At 37.4% G+C, this 20124-nt stretch overlaps 1 protein-coding gene across 6 annotated transcripts in view; it reads left to right on the top strand.

Moving 5' to 3' along the window:
* MCTP1 (multiple C2 and transmembrane domain containing 1) overlaps positions 1-20124 on the top strand; it is a 495837-nt gene that overhangs the window by 51424 nt on the left and 424289 nt on the right. The gene's annotated exons all lie outside the window — the stretch shown is intronic.

Below are 20124 nucleotides of genomic sequence, written 5' to 3'. Positions count from 1 at the left end.
TCTTATAAAAAGTAAAGTTTGTTGTGCAGAGGTGATTTCTTTATAGACACACAGGACTGAGCTTGGAGAAATGCCCAGGGTTTTCTCCTGGTACTATATCTAGTGTTCTATTGAGTAGATTATATAATTTACAGGAACTATGGATAAGGATAGATATTAGACCTAGGATTTCACTGGCACAGGGAACTCTTGAGTGAGAAATTTCTATCAATGCAGGTTGGCACCTTCTGTCTGACTCACTCCATTAGAGAGTTACTTAGACTTCATCAGGGTCAGCTGGCATTTGTCAGAAGTAGAACTTGAACCCAAGGTACTTTCTGGCTCTGAGTCGAGATCTCTGTCTACTATATCATTCTGGACATTCAAAATGTTGAAGTTTACAATTCCAACACTTAGCCTCATTAATTTGGTTACTAAACTTCTGTTCAAAATCTTCAGAATGGTGTCTGTTTATAAGTTACTATCTTCCATTGGAGACATTGCCTCCATCACTCCTTCACTACCTTCCCCCATCTTCTACCTTGAAGTCCTGTACTATTTGCATCTATAATTGCAGTGAGTGCTAGAGATAGAGCCCTTGAAATCTGGAGAGATATAGAGAAGTTTCCATTATGATTGTTCTGGACATTGGAGGGGAGTGAGAGGGGCATGGAGAGTATAAATAATGAGGGAAAAAATTGCCTAAACAAATTATATAAATGTGAAAAAGGAGGAACACATATCTTTTGGAGTCTTAGCTAGCCATTAAGGAATTTTAATTGAATGGATTTAGAGAGTTGGTCCAGGCTAAGCTGGAGATGAGAGTCTCATGCCTCGCTTTCTTGTCAGACTGTAATTGAAGCCTCCTTCCTAAAATTTCTTACTTAAAATCAAAACTGTTTTTCAGGGAATGAATGGCCTTTACTCTTTTTAAAGACATTTCTGTCTTTTTAAAGACATTTTCTTTGGCAGAAATAGAGAAATTCAGATGAGGAGAAGTGTGGGGGGCAGGGGAATAATGAATTCTCTTTTGAATATGTTGAGATTGAGATGACTGTGGGACACCCAGTTTGAAATGTCTAGCTGATGCAGGAGTGAACAACAGTAGAGAGAGAAAAAGCTAGTTAGAAAGATTTATTTGCATAAAAATGGTTCTTGAACACTGAGGTTAAATACCTGGAACAAATTTAATAGGTATGTGAATCATCCCCTAGCTTAGAGAACTGGGCCTCCAGAGAAGAAAGTAACAGACTGGATTTCCAAGAACCATAATGTCTTTTTACAGCTGGTATTTTCAGGGAGGTCATACAAGGCAGGGTCAGAGGGGATACATGAGTGGTGGTGGGGTTCTGTGTCATAAGATCAGAGACATTGCAAGGCTCAAAGTAATTAATGGATAAAAAAGCACTTTGCAAACCTTAAAAGTGCTATACAAATGCCAGTTGTTGTTATTACTATTATTATCTATTTATTTTAGTCTACATTTCCCAGCCCCTAGTTGGGTAAAGACTTCATTCATTCCCTGAATCTTTTACAGAACTTTTGCTGAGTTCAAGCAATGTTTATAGACTAACACAGGGGTGTTCTGGTAAATGGTTATTAATTACACTGGGGTAGGGAATAATATTTTTAAGTTTAATCTTCATTATTAACAATTGCTTAAATCTAGTCAATCAACAAAATAATAAATGAAAAAAATTAGAGCTGCCTATATGTTATGGGAATAGGAATTTAAGATCTTCCTTGCCCCTAGGCCCTTTGATAGGCTTAAGTCTACCTGGAACCTGTGGTGGGAGGCTTGGTTTTCAGGAATGCCGACACTTTGGTGCTCTGTGAGTGGGCAGTGGGTCAAGAGGGTTATGACATTCTCTGAGCCAGGAGAAGGCTATATAAACCCTGATGTGAGGCTTTGTTTTGGGACTCACTTTGAGAAGTGTTGTGTGATTTGACCAGACAAGACTCTGGGCAGCATTGAGCCCCGTGGCTTTGAAAACCCAGATGTTGATGCTTCCCTCTCTGGTAACTGACTAGGTATGGATGTAATGGTCAAGACAGTTGGAAGCCTGTCTGCTTGATCTGTTTCTTTGTCTTCTTCTAACTTCTACTTGTAACTTGTTTGTATTCTCTGAAGTTCGGGGTCCTGACCTTTTTCCCCTGAACTAGGTAAATGACATATATTTTGTTAAAGCAAGATTGTTAACCCATTTTGAGTTGCTTTCCTTTAGAGAAGCAGATCTAAGAATCTGTGTTGGCAGCCACCCTGGGGATGCTGGGGTGCTTGCTGCATTACTATAGCACAAGATGATAGAGATAGTTCTGAAATGGACCTGAGAGATCATTTAGTGTAAGCACCTCATGTCATATCAATCAACACACATTTATTAAACACCTACAATGTACCAGTCACTGTATGTAGCATAAAATCCAAAGACAAAGCCAAAACAGACCCTGGAGACAACATTCTATCACAGTTGATAGAAGGAGTGAATATCAGCATAGCTTGGAGTGATAGATGAAAAATGCTGAGGAAACAAAGGAGGGAATTTTGGAATAATGCCACATAAGGTAATGATAATTGACAAAACTAAAAAGAAAAAACTAATAATCATTTAACTTGCATTTTCCCTGATGAGAATAACCTTTGAACTTTGAACAAAAACTATTACAATGGGGTTGAATGCCCAGCTGAGGAGTCAGTACTGTTGTGTGAGTACCAGATGAGAGAATCTAACTGACCTAAATGATTTCAGTTCACCTGATCCAGAAGAACTCCATCCCAGGGTACTGACATAATTAGCAAGTGCATTTTCTGATCCTCTGTCAGTGACCTCTGGGGTTGGCATCGTCATTGGAGAAGCCAGGGTCGCCTCTCCACCTTGGATGAAACACCAGGGCAGGATTTTCAAACAAGGTACTCCATCTCCTCACACTGAGCATTTTCATTGCCTCTGTCCCATACTGGGAATGTTTTCCTTCTTCATCTCTGCCTCCTGGCTTCTGTCAATTCCAGCTATAATCCCACTTTGTGCAGGAAGCTTTTCCTGATCCCCCTCAGAGTTTGTTTTCTCTCTGAGATTATCTCCAATTTATTCCATGTGTCTACATATGTATGTCTATATATAGTTGTTTACATTTTGTTTCCCTCATTAAATTTACAACACAATGCCTGACACATTGTAGGCGCTTGATAGATAATTGTTGACTTGGCTTGACTAATAAGAACTAGAAATCTCTTTCTTCTAAATTCCCCAATGTATTTTTTAAAATTTTATTTTCAGTTCAGGGAACAAAACAAGCATTTCCATAACATAGTAAAGTAAAAAAGATGACTGCACATGAAACTGCAAATCTATGTACAACCTGCTATTCCCTCCAAATATACAACAGTTATTATGTAAATTTGTTTTTTTCTTTTTTATTCTCAAAGATATTCCCAGGAAAAATGAACCCTGTCACCCATATAAATAGATTCTTAAATTACCAAGATGGGCAGCTAAGTGGCACAGTGGGTAGGGCACCAAGTCATGAATTCAAATTCAGCCTCAGACACTTACTAGCTGTGTGACCCTAGGCAAGTCACTTAACACTGTTTGCCTCCATTTTCTCATCTGTAAAATGAGCTGGAGAAGGAGATGACAAACCACTTCAGTTTCTTTGCCAAGCAAACCCCAAATGGCATCATGATTGAGTAACAATAGAACTTTCTGGGCTTCACTGAGTTCTATTCTATATGGAACCAAATGGACAGATATTGTCTTTTCAAGATAGTTCTGTATTTGTATTAATATTTCCCTTTTCATTTTATTTTTATAAAGCTGAACATTATCTTTTTTCTTTTTCCTTTCATATTTTTATTTCTGAATTTATCCTTCCTGAATATTTCAGACCACTGTTCAGTAACCTGTAAGGCACTTTATCATATTCTCATACCTTGTGTTTGGTTGGCAGCTCCTGGAGGTCAGGAGCCATGTCATTTTTCTTATTTCTTTGCATGCCCAGAACTTAGCAGATAGTCTTACACATACATAATAACTAATTGAAGAATTGGATTGAATTTTGTAGAATGGCTATAATAATTCAGTAGTTTTTAGACTATACACCAAATATGTTTAATTTGTTCTGCTAAAAATATTGTTCTTCAACAAATCAATTGATTATTTGTAACCAATAACTCAAAAGACAGATCACCAAACACTTTTTTCTAAGGTACAGCACCAAACTCTCAAATGGTTTTCCCTTAATGAGAATCACATTCCTTTGGAAATTGCTGTGCTGCTTCATGGGGAAAAGCTAAACTCAGAAGTATTTTGTTGGCTATCTTTAGTATTACAAGAAAATAATGATTAGAATAAAGAAAGTGAAGAACTTGTACCTCAGTCTAGAGAGGGAGACTAAAGGTTGAGGTAAGTCATCAGCAAATTCTTGTTATTTTACAAACTTTGAGAACTCACTGATGGCATGGGAATGGAAACCCATGCAGTACCCATGAAGAATTGTTATCTTTACCTCTTAGAGGTAAAGTTATCCCAATACACAGGTTTTCCTTTCATTAAACTTCTAGACCATGTAGGGTACTCTTCTTAAATACAAGAATAATAATTAGGTCAAGGGAAGTAGTTACTAACCAAAAAGTAGACAAATCACCTCTTCCCTCAATTATCTTTCCAGTGGAGCATGTGATTCCATTAACTACTACCTAGCTAATTTGGCTCCAGATTCTCTACCTCCGACTTCATTCTGTAGTTAGTCATTGTAACAGATACCAACAAATAGTAGTTTTCAGCCCACTGACTTGCTATTATGAGCAGCACAATATACCAAACAGAGCTCACCTTAGGGTTCAAGTCCCACTTCTGCTACATACTGGCAGAGCAAGTCATTGAACCTCTCAGGAATATTCTGGGCAACTCTGTACTGCCATAATCACAACCTTGCTGATCTGTGAAAGTTTTCTCATGGTCATTCCTGATACCAATGGAATCAGAAATCTAGATTTCTCTCCAAAAAATAAAAAACAAAACAGATAAACAAAAAACCTGACAAAAAGTGTGGTAAATTATCTTTGAAGCCCATAAAACTCCAAACTGGAACTTCTGTGTATTAAATAAACATTTCCTGAGCTCCAACCATGTTTTGGCACTAGATGAGGAACCAAAGCACTAGGGCGTTCTTATTTATGAGTGTCTTTGTCTTATCTTTAGTTGGTAGATAATTACTAAGTGCTTGGGGGCAACAAACTCTTATTCTGGAAAATGACTTACCTGCTTTGATAGTTACCTTTCCTACCTCAGGAGAAAGGAGGGTTATTTTGTCTTAGTTTCACAAAAATTTTTGGAAGAATTATTCAAGAATCATAGCATTGCAACATTAAAAATGATGTCTTTATAAAATGATCTCAATGACAAGAATATTGATATTTTATATTAAATAGTGATGAAAATGTATATATATACATATACACACATATAAAGAAAAATATATCTTTATTTTTTGTGTATATATATATGCACACACATACAAATATGTGTAATGCACACATACATATAAAAAATCAAGGAGTCGATACAGTCATCTGTCTATAAAATTGATATTTACATTCTTTCATATGAAACCATAAGGTTTGTTTTCCATTTGCTGCAATAACTAATGCCAAATGAGATGATGATGCATCAGTAAAGCACTTCCCAACTAAAGTAGCATATTTAAAAAATAATGTAGTATAAATTAAATTTCATTTCATGTTCTCCCTTTAGACTCTTTCCAAAACAGCAATTATGCTCAATTTATGTTAATTGCTTTGTATTCTTCAAGCAGATAATGTAGGCACCCTAAGCTCACTACATTTTAAATACAACCACCTTCAGTAAGGTTGCCTATGAATATCATTTAATTTAAATTTTCCATTTGATTTTTATTACAATGCTTACAACCCCCTCCGCTAAAGTCCTTGTGTCAAGTACTTTGGGGTTATTCAAAATAATAGGTAATTCAAAGTCACTAATTCTCTGCTTCCAGTAAAGTCAGTCAATAAACATTTATTAAGCACTTACTGTGCACCAGGCACTGTCCTAAGTAATGGGGATACAACGAAAGGCTAAAGATAGTCATTGCTCTCAAAGAGCTCGCAATCTAATGGGGGAGACAACATGCTAATGCCTATGTACAAAGAATGTATACAGGATAAATTAGAGATATGCAGCAGAGGAGACACTAGAATTGGGAGGTGTTTGGAATGTTTTCCTGTAGAAGGTGGGATTTTATCTGGGATTCAAAGGAAGCTGGGAGGACCAGGAGGCAGAGATGAGGAGGGAGAACATTCCAGGCATGGGGGACAGCCCTAAGTCAGGAGATGGCATGTGCTGTACACAGTCCTGCCTTGAGGCTTCATTCAAGGTTGAGAGGGGACTCTGAGATCTCCATGGCAATGCCAATTTGGTGTGAATTCTGGAAGGACCTACCAAGATGAAAAGGGTTTGATGAGAACCTGGCCCCAGCTATAGCCATTGTATGAGCCTTATTCAGTTGAGAAAGATTCATCCTGAGAAGAAGAGGAGCAGCATGTGATGAACTTTTTGGTCATAGAAATGTGGTTTCTTTTTTTTTTTTTTTTGCTTTCTGGAAGGCAATTGGGGTTAAGCGACTTGCCCAAGGTCACATGACTATTTGTGTGTGTGTGTGTGTGTGTGTGTGTGTGTGTGTGTGTTAAGTGTCTGAGGCCGGATTTGAACTCAGGTCCTCCTGATTCCAGGGCCAGTGCTCTATTCACTGTGCCACTTAGCCACCCTGGTCATAGAAAGTTTTGAAGATCATCTGTGAAGACACAGAACTGCATAATAACACAAGTGTTCTGAAGCATTAAAACACTCCAAAGCCCCAACTCAATAAAGGTCATATTTTTAAGATGATTTAGTCTATTGATAAGAACACAGAAACAGTTTGCCTAGAGAAACAATTTTGAAAATCCATTCAGTATCATTAAAGACAGACAAAATACAGTGTGTTTATTATCAATGAAAACCAACATATGAGAAAAAAGTCTTATACTTTGCAAGTATAGATGAAGCATGTTTGGCATAGGTGCTACAGTGCAGGTAGACCATAGTGGGAACTGTTCAATTGGTCTAACACTTCAGATGTTAAGGCTACAAACACTGCATGGATTAACTTTTAAAAGCCTGTATAGTTGCAGCAGCAATACAAAACTGACTATACGTCATTATTGCAGGTTCAGATAATATGGTCATTCTAACCATAACACAGAAGGAAGAACATCTGGCATTGGAAAATGTGCTTGGGAGCCTTGCACTAGAAATGGACTCCCTTCCTCCATTAGGCCCGCTCTGGGGGGCTTTTCTCAGTCTTCATCTTTCTTGATGCAATTGTAGTGTTTGACATTGTTGACTGTCTCTTTCTAGATAATTCTTTTCTCTCTGAGTTGTGACACTTTTGATTCTTCTCCTACCCCTCTGATCATCACTTCTCACTTTCCTTTGATGGATCATTAATTATATAGCCACTAATTGGGTGCATCTGTCTGTGCCCTCTTCTCTTTTCTCTCTATGTATTCTCTCAGTGACCCCAACAGCTCCTATGGATTTAGTTTTCATCTCTGCACGGACAACTCTCAGTTCTCTCTATATCCAACTCTATTTGCCACCTGCACACCAACTGCCTAATTTGATGTTTCAAACTGCATGACCCATAGACATCTCAAAACCAGCACATCCAAATCAAAATTCATGATCTTTTCTGCAAAGCAAACCCCTCTTCTCTGTCTCCCTCTTTTTATCGAGGGCATCATCCTTTCCCCAGCTGTCCAGTTTCATAACCTTAGAGTCTCCCTCAATACTGGTTCTGTGTCACAAAAATGTCTGTCCAGCTTGCTCTCCTCTTCTAGTACCTCTGGTGTGATGTCTTTCTGAGCCCTTATCAGGACTTATCACCTACATTTGGTGTTCACCTTTCACCCAACTCTCTCTTGCAGTAGTATGTGCAATGGCCACACCCTGGTGAAACCACCTTGGCAGATGGGTTAAACCAAGTTGAGGGTAACTGACCCATTGGTGAATTAGGGAGGTGTCTACCCTAAGCATGTGTGGACTTCCCTGGTGGAATGGGTGGCTGAGAGCAATTTATTCCAAAAGCTGAAGTTGGCATTGTAAAGTGTTTAGGGCTTGGTCAGACATCAAAGATACCAAGATCATCCAGTGCATGCCAGGCTATCACCAGTCATTCTGACTTTTGTCTTGCCACTGGACTTCTATGACTGTGGAAGAGAGAGTGAAACTGATGACTTTGTACAACTCTGCCTCAATTAAATCCACTTCACACACAAATCCCATGATGTCCTTGGTCCTCTTTGAAAGTGAAGGACGGTCAACTTGATGAGTAGTCCAGCAGCTATGTTGTCTTATGTCAGGGCCTAAGGTCTTGAACAAATAGTCCATTTAAATAAAATATATTCAAATAAGCAATTCCCAAGGCAGTTAAAAAGCAATTCAGGAAGGTAAATGTGGATGAAAGCTACCATCAAGGATATTAAAAATATTTGACAAGGACCTTTTCTCCTTGGCAAGGAGCCTTCTGCCAAAGTCCTTAAAATTGCTTGTATGTTCTTATTCCAAAGAACTGGGGCTTGGAGCTAGATCAATCCTCCTGGAAGTAAAGTTTGCCTCAGTTGTCCCAGGTCTACATCACTGCTTCCCTGTTTTCAACAGCCCTTTGTGCAGTTCTGAGAGGGGGAGGGGGACTAACCCATACTTCCCCAGTTCCACCAGTGTTCTGGCTACTAAAACTGTGTTCATGTATAGTTCCTATATAGATGATTCCAGGTCTATTTTTACCAGTCCTGTCCTCTATAATGAGTGCTAGTCCTGCATTATGTCACTTAGACATTTCAACCTGGATGTCCAGTAAGCATAGTAAACTCAACATGTTTAAAACAGGACTGATTATCTTTTTCTCTTAAATCCTCCTATAGGTTATTTTCAAAGGCACCACCTTCCTCCAAGTCACTGAGCTCAAAACCTCACTGTAATTCTTTTGACTTCTCATTTTCACTCTATCCACATATCTAACCTATTACCAAATCTTATCAATTTTACTTTTGCAACATGTCTCATCTGCTTTCTTCAACCTATTAACATGGCCACCATCCCAGTTCTGGTTCTTCTCAATTCTTAAGGAGCTATTTCAAAGGTCTTCTAATTGAAAAAGTTTTTTGCACAAAAAAAGTAATGAAGCCAAAATTTAAAGGGAAGCATTAAACTGGGGGGGGGGGGTTACAGCAAGTTTCTCTGATGAAGGTCCCAATTCTTAAATATATAGATATCTGAGCCGAATTTACAAATAACAAGAGCCATTCCCCAATTAATAAATGATCAAAGGATATAAACAGGCAGTTTTCAGAAGAAGAAATCAAAGCTATCATCAATAATTATATTGAAAACATGCTCTAAATCATTCTTGTTTAGAGAAATGCAAATTAATACAATTCTGAGATATCACCTTCCATTTATCAAATTTAACATGACAGAAAAAGAAAATGACAAATATTGGAGGAGATATGGAAAAATAGGTACACCTATAAATTGTTGGTGGAGTTGTGAACTGATCTAACCGTTCCGGAGAACAATTTATAATTATGCCCAAAGGGCTCTAAAACCATGCATACCCTTTGACCTAGAAATATCACTGCTAGGTGAGTATCTAGTCTTCTTATACCTTACTCCCCTCCATAAACTCTATGATCCAGCTATACTGAGTATATATAAACACAATCTGTATGTGTGTATATACCTATATTACAGTACAGCTATATATGGGTGTGAAATACCGTTTCTGTGTTGATATATGTACATGGATTCTCCCTGGACTGGATTAAAAGCTCTTCAGGGGCAGACACTATTTAATTTTTTTCCCTTTTGTATTCTCCTATGCCTAGTATAGTTCCTGGCACGCTAGGTGTTTAATAAATACTTGTGCATTGGTTAGCTAGTTGGTTGAATTATTAGAGATAAGTACCAAAGGCAAATGTTGATAGCTCTCTATATGGGTTCATGTGGGGATAATTCACCCTTGCCATTAACCATCATCACCCAAACTCCATTCTACCTTATAAAAACTCTGTATGTGTGTGCGTGTGTGTGTGCACATGTATTTGCACCTGTTGTTTTGTGTGTGTACCTGAGATAGTTGAGATCAGTATATATGTGGGTATGTTCTTTCCAGTCATTAAGAGGGCTATCTTTTCATGGAAGATGATATGTGGCATTGTTAACTGAACACTTGCAATCCAAGAGAACAGACCACTTTGCCTGACCCCTGTACAAATGTATGTCTAACTCACTGTATTCCTGGGATGATACCTTTTATGTTTGTTTACTTAAAGGTAATTAATTCTATTTGTCAGTGTTTTGTTGTGTAAAATGGTTTTGACTCTGCATAGTTGAAGTGTTTTGCACAACAAACGCATCACTTGTTTTTTTAATTATTGTCTCTGTAAGTAGTCCTAAAAGCTATGGGAATTGCATATTTAAACACATTCCTTCTTACTGGCATAAGACTAACAGGCTTCTTTGACTGCAAAGATTTGTGTGTGGGGGTAGAATTCCAGTTCTAATTATTTATAATAAAGTTTTTTAAACATAATGTTGTATGTAACTATATAATCCACTGAACCAATGAGAACAACTGTTCTGACATCTCAGGGGATTTGACAGTGGGTTTTGGAATCCAGAACATGAGCTCATAGCTTAACATGGGCTTCTGCAAATTGAACTGGGAATTCTGTAGGAGGCAAAGGACTCAATGCACAGGTAGAGATCGCTCTCTTTTCAGAGGTGCAATTAGTAGCAGGGTGCAGGCATAGGTGAAAAGGAACCATAAAGAAGACCAAAATCTTTGTTTTAAAATGAAAAGGCTTGTAAAATTCTGTGATTTAGAATCTTGTTTCAAATTAAAGAACATTGTTTATTCTGTTTCCCTTACTGGTAGACTTTATTGTGCTTTTGGGAATAGGAAAGAAAATATGTTTTTTTCCCCAAATGATACAAATTGAAATCATATAGCAACAATGAGTTTTTAATTGCATTTAATAGAGAAGTTTTGTATTTAAATTGGAGTGGGTTTCACCTTGAAAATGAACAGTTTCTTCTAGAGAATTTTCTAGCTCATGACATCATAGAGATTTGACTGGAAGCAGAAATGCTCTGCCAATTATTTGAGTTAAACAGTAGATGAACAAGGAAAAGCAGGGATTTTTTTTCCATAACAAGAAAGATTTTTAATCTAGTATTTAAAAATCATGGATTTTATGATTTCAAAAAAACATTTTCTTCACTTTTTTTGACAGCAATGACAAATTGCTAACTCAAATTGTGTAATTAGTTTCTGACAAGTGAAAATTCCCACATAGTTTCAGATTTAGACATTTCATTTCTGAATTGCTATAAGGTTGTTTTTTTTCTGTGTGCTGTAATAGGGCATTTCCTCTTTGTGGTCCTGTGAAACTGCGTACAATGGAAAGAGAACTGGGGCAGAGTAGGAACTGTAAACCTGGTCACTCCCAAGAGATATTTTTCTGTTAGACCCAAAATACCTAAGTAGCAATCATAAAGTGAAAGTGTATGTAGATAAGTTGCTGCTAAACTTTTTTCCATTTTGAAGCACCATTGTAATGGTTTCCAATGAGTAGATTTTTTTTTTTAACGAGAACTGATGGCTGGCATCTGAGGGGCTTTCTGAAGAGGTAGAACTCAGTCTTCTGCACTAGAGATAATCTCCCTGCCTTGGAGGTGCTACATAGAAGGATCTCACACTCTCAAAGTGCTTACATTGCTTTAGAGACATATAGAGAATGTAGGAGAGACTTGAGCAAATTGAAGAATTTAAGGGAAACATTTATTTTTGTACTTCAGGAGAACTTACCTTGCTATTTTATTTCTTTGAGTTTCTTTTCCTCCAGATCCAAGAAAATGACTGACATATAGAGGGACTGGAGAAGCAATTTCTGAGGTCTGACTTGGAAAAAAAAAGATGACCCCTTTCCTTATTTGGGATGATAGTCAGTAAGCATTTATTAGACTCCTGTTATGTGCCTGGAACTGTGGTAAGCACTAGAGATAGAAAGAAAGAGAAAATATAGATTTTTAAAAATCTGTTTGTTGAGTTCTGATTTCTTCTAGGAGATAAAATAAATTGATCAAATATTAAAATATGAAATCTACTATTATATATGACTTGTGGCTAAAATTTCAGCTAGATGTAAGCTAGAAAGTTTAGTAGATAGAATGCTATCCCTACTCTCAGGAAGCTCACAGTCTAATGGGGGAGAAACAGAAAAACATCTATGTAAAAACAAGCTATAAAGGATAAATAAGAAATCAACAGGGGTGGCTAGGTGGTGCAGTGAATAAAGCACCAGCCTTGGAGTCAGGAGGACCTAAGTTCAAATGCGATCTCAGACACTTAACACAAAAACTAGCAATGTGACCTTGGGCAAGTCACTTAACCCCAATTGCCCTCCAAAAAGCAAAGAAAGAAAGAAATAACTAATAGAACGAAGTCACTAGAATTAAGGGGCATCAGGAATTCCTGTAAAAAGTTGGATTTTAGTTGAGATTTGAAGGAAGCCAATAGATAGAATAGATGAGAGCAAGCATTCTTGGAGGACAGCCAAAGAAAATGCATGAAGTTGAAGGAGGGAGTGTCTGTGGAAGAACAACAAAGAAGTCAAATGCATGAGGATGTATAAGGTATAAGAATATTGGCAAGGCAGAGGAAAGCCAGGTTATGGTGGGCTCTGAAGACCAAACAGAGTATTTTTGATCCTGGAGGTGATAGGGGGTTTATTGACAAGGAGGGTAACATTGTCAGACCTGAACTTTAGGAAAATCAATTTGACAGCAGATTATAAAAGGGATAGCAATGGGGAGAGACTTGAGACAGGCAGATAGGGCATCAGACTATTGCAGTAGGCCACTTAGGAGGTAATGAGGGCCTACACTGTGATGGTGACAGAGTCAGAAGATAGGTAGATAGAAAGAAAGAACATTTATTGCTTAGGTACCAAGCACTAGGTGATATCTATAGATGACTTTAAGGTTTGCAATGTACTTTACATACATTTGTGTGCACTTTGTATGCATTTATCCTATTTGATCCTCGAAACTTCCTTGCTATCATTATCCCCATTTTACTGATGAGGTAACCAAGAATAAGAGATGGTAAGTGACATGTTGAAGATCACACTTGAGTGCCTGAGGAAGGATTTAAATTCAGGTCTTTTTGACTCCAAGTCTAGTATTTTGTCTACTAAACCATCTAGCTGACCTCTAGCTGAAATTTTAGTTATGAAATTATATATATATACATACATATATAATAGTCAATTTCATATTTTAATATTTGATCAATTTATTTTATCTCCTAGAAGAAATTGGAATCCAGTCTTAAAACATCCATCTAAAACCATTTGTGAAAAAATGGCACCCTTGTGTTGGGGTTGAAGGCCATGTTTCCCTTCTTCCCTCAACCCTAACTTCTTGTTCTGACTCTAGGCTTACCAAAAAGTGACTAGCAAAGGCCCATGGGTGGCAAACTTATAATCACAGAACTTGTATATAACATGTATGTAACCATTTATTGGTTAACTCTGAAACTTGAACTAATTTTAATTCCTTTGGTAGAACTCTGTCCCATAGCAGATATCTCCCTCTATGGGCATGTCATATTTTCATTCATATATGTTTGCCACATGGAATCAATTATCAGCTATGTGTGGAAATGATAATTTATCTATAGCCTAACTTTACTGTTTAATCATTGACAGAATTGACTTACAAAGTGGGATGCTGCATCACATATCTCGTCCTATTCCCTCTTTACAGGGAGGCACAGAGCTTAAGAACTAGAAGGGAGATCTTAGAGCTCATTTATTCCCATAATCCAAATATAGGGGTGCAGAAATTGAAGCCCAGAGACATGGTCACATAATTAGTATTAGACCCCAATTATCCTAATTCCAAAGCATTTCACCTAAACACAACAGTGTCTCCTGCACCTCTAGCTGTAAGATGATGTTGTCCTTGTCCTCCAACATCAGTGGTACCTTGGATTTTTACTTGTTTTGTTGGCATCTCACCATCATTAATTTTCTTTGAAGAGAAAAAAAACACTCTGAAAAGCAGATACTTTGTCATTTCCCATATTCCAATAAAGGTCTGTGACAGAGTACACACTGCTCCATGTATTCCCATCAGAAATGGTTAGCATAGTATTTTATTTAAAGCAAATTACCAAAATAGTATAGATTTCCATAGTCATTCATTACCATCACCACCACCCCTAGCAATTAACACCTGTTTTATATTATTGTGGTTTTGTTCACTTTACTCTGTAACAGCTCACACACAGTGTGATAACATAAATATTGCTTTATAGTCATATGATATATATGATAATTTGTTCAACCATTTCCCGATTGATGGACACCTGCTCCGTTTTCTAGTCTTTGTTGTAACAAAAATCAGTACTATGAATATTATTGAACATATGAACCATTTTCCTCTGTCTTTAACCTCTTTGGGGTATATGCCTACTATCAGATGGTCAGAAAATAGACATGATTTAGATATACACTTCCAAATATTGAAATGTTTCAGGTATAGTTCCAGATTCCTTTCCAGAATTGTTGAGCCATTTTTATAGCTCCAACAATAGTCCATTAATGTGCATCAACCCCTTCTACATTGGTTTCCCTTTACACACCCACCTTAAGATCATGTGTTCCTTTAGTTTTATCCCCAAACTAAGAATCCTGAAACTCTTAATACTTTCCCTGGTTTCTCTCATCTCTTGGACAGAGAGGATATCGTCCCCAGAAGTGAGCAGAGTAAGAATGAATGGTTGGTTCCCAGGGACTGGTGATAATATGACATCTTTCCCATGGGACCAAAGTCCACTCTTAGGTCTTTTAATAGTGCTCAGAAAAGAGAAAAGGCCTAAGTCTGTGATGACAGCTCCTCTTTATATAGTCCAGCATACAGAGGTGGCCCCAATGTGGAGAAACTGAGCAGGGCAAATCAGAATCACTGGAACCCTTTCTCCAAAAGGCAGCAAGGAACATGTCTCTACCAGCATATATAAACAAAAGCTCACCACTTGATCAGCTTTTTCAAGAGAACTTTCACCATGAACCTCCTGTACTGTATGGACGGCATTCTCCTGATATGCTTGTTTAGTAATCTTATCAGAAAGGAAATTAGATTAATCTGACGTCTCCCATTCTTGATTAAAGCTGTGCTAGCTCTTAGTGATCCCTATTCTTCATAAATCTCCTTTTAATAATATATTCCAGAATTTGTCAGTAGTCTGAATTAGATTTATTGGCCTATGCTTTCCAGACCAGTTCTATCCTCATTTCTGAAAATTGAAATAGACATTGGTCAAGTGCAATTGTGTAGCCTATCTCCCATACACTGCAATTTTTCAAAGATCATTGACAGAAACTCATAGTCATATGATTGAATTCTTTCAGTACAGTACTCATCTTTCCATACTTTGCTGTTTGATTTCTTTATTTTTGTAAATCAAAATATCAATCTCTTAATTTACTGTTTCTCTGTCATTGTCATCTTAGCAGAGATTTTTTTAAAAGTGGAGCATTCAAGGGTCTTAGTTAATGAATATCCTTCAAATTTAACTCAGCTCTCTTTCTCCACCCCACCTCTCATTCTCTCATTTTTCATAGTATTTTCTGTAATCCCTTCCTCCTTTATCACAATCCATCTTGCAACATACTGATTTATGTTTATGTATTATTTCTCCTATTATATATTCCTTGAGTGTAGAGATTGTATAATTTTTTCATCCTTGAATTCCCAATACCTAGCATATTATCTTTTACATAATGGGACTTTAATAAATGTTTGTTAAAATGAATGGGGGGGTGAAACTCTATCAAAATTTCAAGGGCAACAGGAAACATACATACAGCTTGCAATGTTATGAAGGTCAATAAATACCAGCTTAGTAAGCTAATCACTCAATTATTTCAAAGGTAACATGGTGTATAGAGTGCTAGACAATCAGGTGGATTTGTTCAGATCTAAACTCTTACACTTATTAGCAGTGTTAGTCTACAAACATTTGCTAAATATTTACTATCTACCAGGAATTGTAAGTCCTGGGGACACAAAGAAAGGGAAAAAATAGTCCTCTTGACCTTAAGAAATCCACATTCTAATTTAAGAAACAACATACAAATAAATATATACATGTAAATAGAAAAAATGAAAGGGAATCTCAGAGGAGAAGTTTTGGAGCCATGGGAGCTGGGAAAGTTCTCTTGCAGAAGGTGGCTGGCATTTGAGTAGTTCAGGCATGGAAGTCACTCAGTACAAAGGCATTGATTTGGGAGATGGAGTGTGATGTTCAAGGAACAAATAAACCAATGGAGAGGGCGTGGATAAGGAGTAAGTATAAGAAGACTGGAAAGGTGGGAAGGGGCCAGGCAATGAAGGACTTTTAAATGCCTTCCAGAGGATTTTATATCTGATCCTGGACATAATAGAGAAATAAGTTTATTAAATAGAGAGAAGGAAGGGTGCTGTGGTTAGATATGCACTTTGGGAAATTACTTTTGGCAACTGAATGGAGAATAGTTTATAGATGGGGAAAGACCTAGAGGCAGGAGACCAATTAGAGAATTACTGCATTGATCCAGATGATGCGCCATGAGAACCTGAATTAGGATTATGGCTGAATTAGGAATATGATTGTGTGAGTAGAGATATTGTAAAGTTAGAAATGGTAAGATTTGACAATGGCTTAGATATATACAGGAGGTGCAAGTGAGGAGGAAAGGAAGACTAAGAAATTGTGAGCTTGGGTGACAGGGAGGATAGTGTCAGAGGAAAACTGTGCTCTTTTTAAGCACAAGGCTATTATAACATTTTTATTTTAATTATTATAGTTCCAAGTATTTTCCTACTTGAAAGAGAAGAGTCCTGACCAAAAACCTTCAAATCCTTAGGCATTTCTCCCACTTCATTTTGAAACCCCAATTTATTGGATTCTTGATCAAGGAATCTTTCACAGTTAAAACTGAGCAGGGGCCCAGAGACTAGTTCAATGAACAGGTTGCTTTATTAAAGAGATAAATAGACACTTAAATTTTGGTTCACCAGTGAAGAATCAATTTCTTTAAACCATGCATCCCTCATTGACCACTCTGTTCTAGGATTCTCCTTTCTAGCTGGAGTGGATAGAACTCTGTGCCTGGAGTCAGAAATGCCTGAGTTCAAATCCATCTTCACATACTTCCTAGCTGAAGACTGTAGGCAAGTTGCTTAACCTCTGTCTGTCCAAGTTTCTTCAATGGCAAAATGAGGATAGTAATAGTGCTCTCATAGGGCTCTTGTGAGGATCAAATGAGATAATATTTGTAAAGAACTTAAAAGAGTCTCTGGTAATTAGCAGGGTTTAATAAATACTTGTTCCCTTCCCTCCCATCCCCAGCTGGATTGGAAGTAATAAAAGACACATAATCATTACCCTAATCCTTTCCAGGATTGCAGAAAGAGGCTTCTATTCTTAGATGAATCAGTCAATGACTTCTTTTCTCATTTTTCATTCACCATACTAATTTCATCAAAGGAGTAGTTCTTGGGTATATCAAAGGGGGGAGCAGGAAATTGTTTTAGAATTGACAATTAAGGTCTGAAAATGGTTTCTCTTTGAGTCAAGGGTAATTATAAGAGTCTTGATATTTCTAAAACAAGGAATGAAAGAGCGAGCTGAAAAGAAGGGAGATATTGGGGTGATACATAATGAGTTTTGCTTCAAGTGCAATAAGTATGAGATGCCTGCAGGACATCCAGTTTTAGATGTCCAAAAGACAGTGGTGGTATGGGACTGAAACTTAGAAGAGTGGTTAGAGATGGATTTATAGATCTGGGGATCATCTGCATAAAGATAATAATTAAACCTACTGGAGCTGATGGGATCATCAAGAGCATCAGGACAGACCTATAGTGATATCCACAAATAGTGGGTGTATGTTAGTAGGAGGTCATGCAAAGGAAAATGAGAAGCAGTGGAAGGTTGGATCAGACTAGGTAGAAGGAAAGAGAAAAATGTCATGAAGACTAGAGAAGTATCAAGGAGGAAATAATGGTCACCACTGTCAAAGACTTAAAAGAGATCCAGAAGGATAAAGATTGAGAAATGGTCATTAGATTTGAAAATTGGTACATCATTGGTAAATTTGGAGAGTGTACTTTCAGTTGAATAATGAAGTGAAAAGCCAGATTTCAAAGGCTTTAGAAGAGAATGAGAGCAAAGAAAATAAGACTGCCTAGCGTTCTTAAGAAGTTAGGCTAAGAAGGAGAGCAGAAATATCCAATAATCTAGCAGGGAAGGTTGGATCAAGCAAGGATTATTTAAGGATGAGGGAGTCAAGTGTGTTTATAAGCAGCTGAGGAGCTAGAAGATAGGGAGACACAAAAAATTTGAGAGTGGGGATGACAGTGGGATAATCTGCTGGAGAAAAGAAAAGGTGACAGGATCAAGGGTACATGTTGAAGGGTATGTCTTTGCAAGGAAAAGAGCTGCCTTTTCACATGAGACAAGAGTAAAACAGCAGATAGTGGAGGAAGACATGAGAGTAATATGAAATTGGGTATAGGGAGACAGAGAGAGACAGAGACAGAGAGAGAGACAGACAGAGAGAAGAGAGACAGAGGAGAGAGAGACAGACAGACAGAGAGAAGAGAGGCAGAGAGAGAGAGAGAGAGAGAGAGAGAGAGAGAGAGCTCTTGGGGAATGGCCTCATTTTTTACCAGTGAAATAGAAGGTGAAATCCTCACCTGAGAGGTTGGGGAAACTTTACAAGGTATGAAAAGGTTAATAGTGCTGTGGTGAGTTGAATAATGATTTGACTAGCAATCAGTACAGTGAGAGCCCAGTTGATACTAGACATGCATTTGTAGTAGACAGTCAATGTGGTTTCATGATTTTCTCCATCTCCAATCAGTGGCACATGAATAGTAAAGCAGATATATTGGTGGGTCTAATTCAGAGTTAGTGTTTGGAGAGGTGTGATGAGTGATAGAAGATAGGAGTAAGAGATTTCAGTGTAAAGTTGAACTGCTTGATCAAAGGATGAAGAGAGGGAAGAGAAGAGACTGCAGCCAGTATAGGGTGATTGCCTGCAAAAAGAACCTTGAAATAAGAAGGATGGGGGTCATAGTGATAATGAACAAGGTTAGGGGTCATAAGACAGAGAAAAGTATGAAATTATGATCAATACAAAAGACTGATCAGATTAAGGAATTTCAGAATTTATGACCATGGAAACAGAACAGTTACAGGTGACAGCAAGATCAAGAATATAGCCATCTGTGTGTAACTGGAAGTGGGAAACGAGTAATGTGGGGAACTAGGAAATTAGGATATTTGAGGAACCATTTATATGTGTGTTGAATTTTCTATTGTGTGAGTTAATCATTGAACTCATAGAAGAAGGAAGGAGGATGTCCAGAGGAATTAATAGATAGCTAGGATCTGACTTGGGTGATAAATTTATGTAGCACAAATCTCAAAGGAGAAGGTGAGAAGGTGTTGTTGAATAGAGACAGTGTCTTTGAATGGCATTGTGGAGCAAGGCATATTCCTACTCTCCCCTCCCCCACACACACACTGTTGACCAATAAGTTGAAGAAAATGAGTGATGGTTGTATTGTCAGGAAGTTACTAAACAGTTACCGGGTGTGAAATGGATGACGAAACATTAAAAATAATCTTGACTAACAGCTTTATTTAAAAATGAAGAAATTGAGGTCAATGGGTTAAGTGATTTGCCAGTGTCATACTGATAGGGGAAAAAAGTTATTTTTGGTCTGTGGTTCTATGAACTTCATATTCTTTCAGGAATATCAATTCTCAAATTCTACTTTTGACTCCTATTAAAAATATAAATTGCATACTTTAGTTTCCTCTTAATTGGGGATTTATTATGATCAATTTTAATATCTTAAAATGGGAATCACTAGATAGAATAACTAAATAACTTATAACATTAGAAATAATTTTAATATATTATTTTTTAAATTTAATATTCTTCTGTGAAATGAACTTGGATGA

The sequence above is a fragment of the Petaurus breviceps genome, unplaced genomic scaffold (genome assembly GCF_028583685.1).
Source record: "Petaurus breviceps papuanus isolate PSGF00001 unplaced genomic scaffold, PetGlider_PUasm1.0 175, whole genome shotgun sequence".
Taxonomy (NCBI): Eukaryota; Metazoa; Chordata; class Mammalia; order Diprotodontia; family Petauridae; genus Petaurus; species Petaurus breviceps.
Note: the sequence above shows the minus strand (reverse complement) of the source record. Positions and strands in the feature narration are given on the sequence as shown.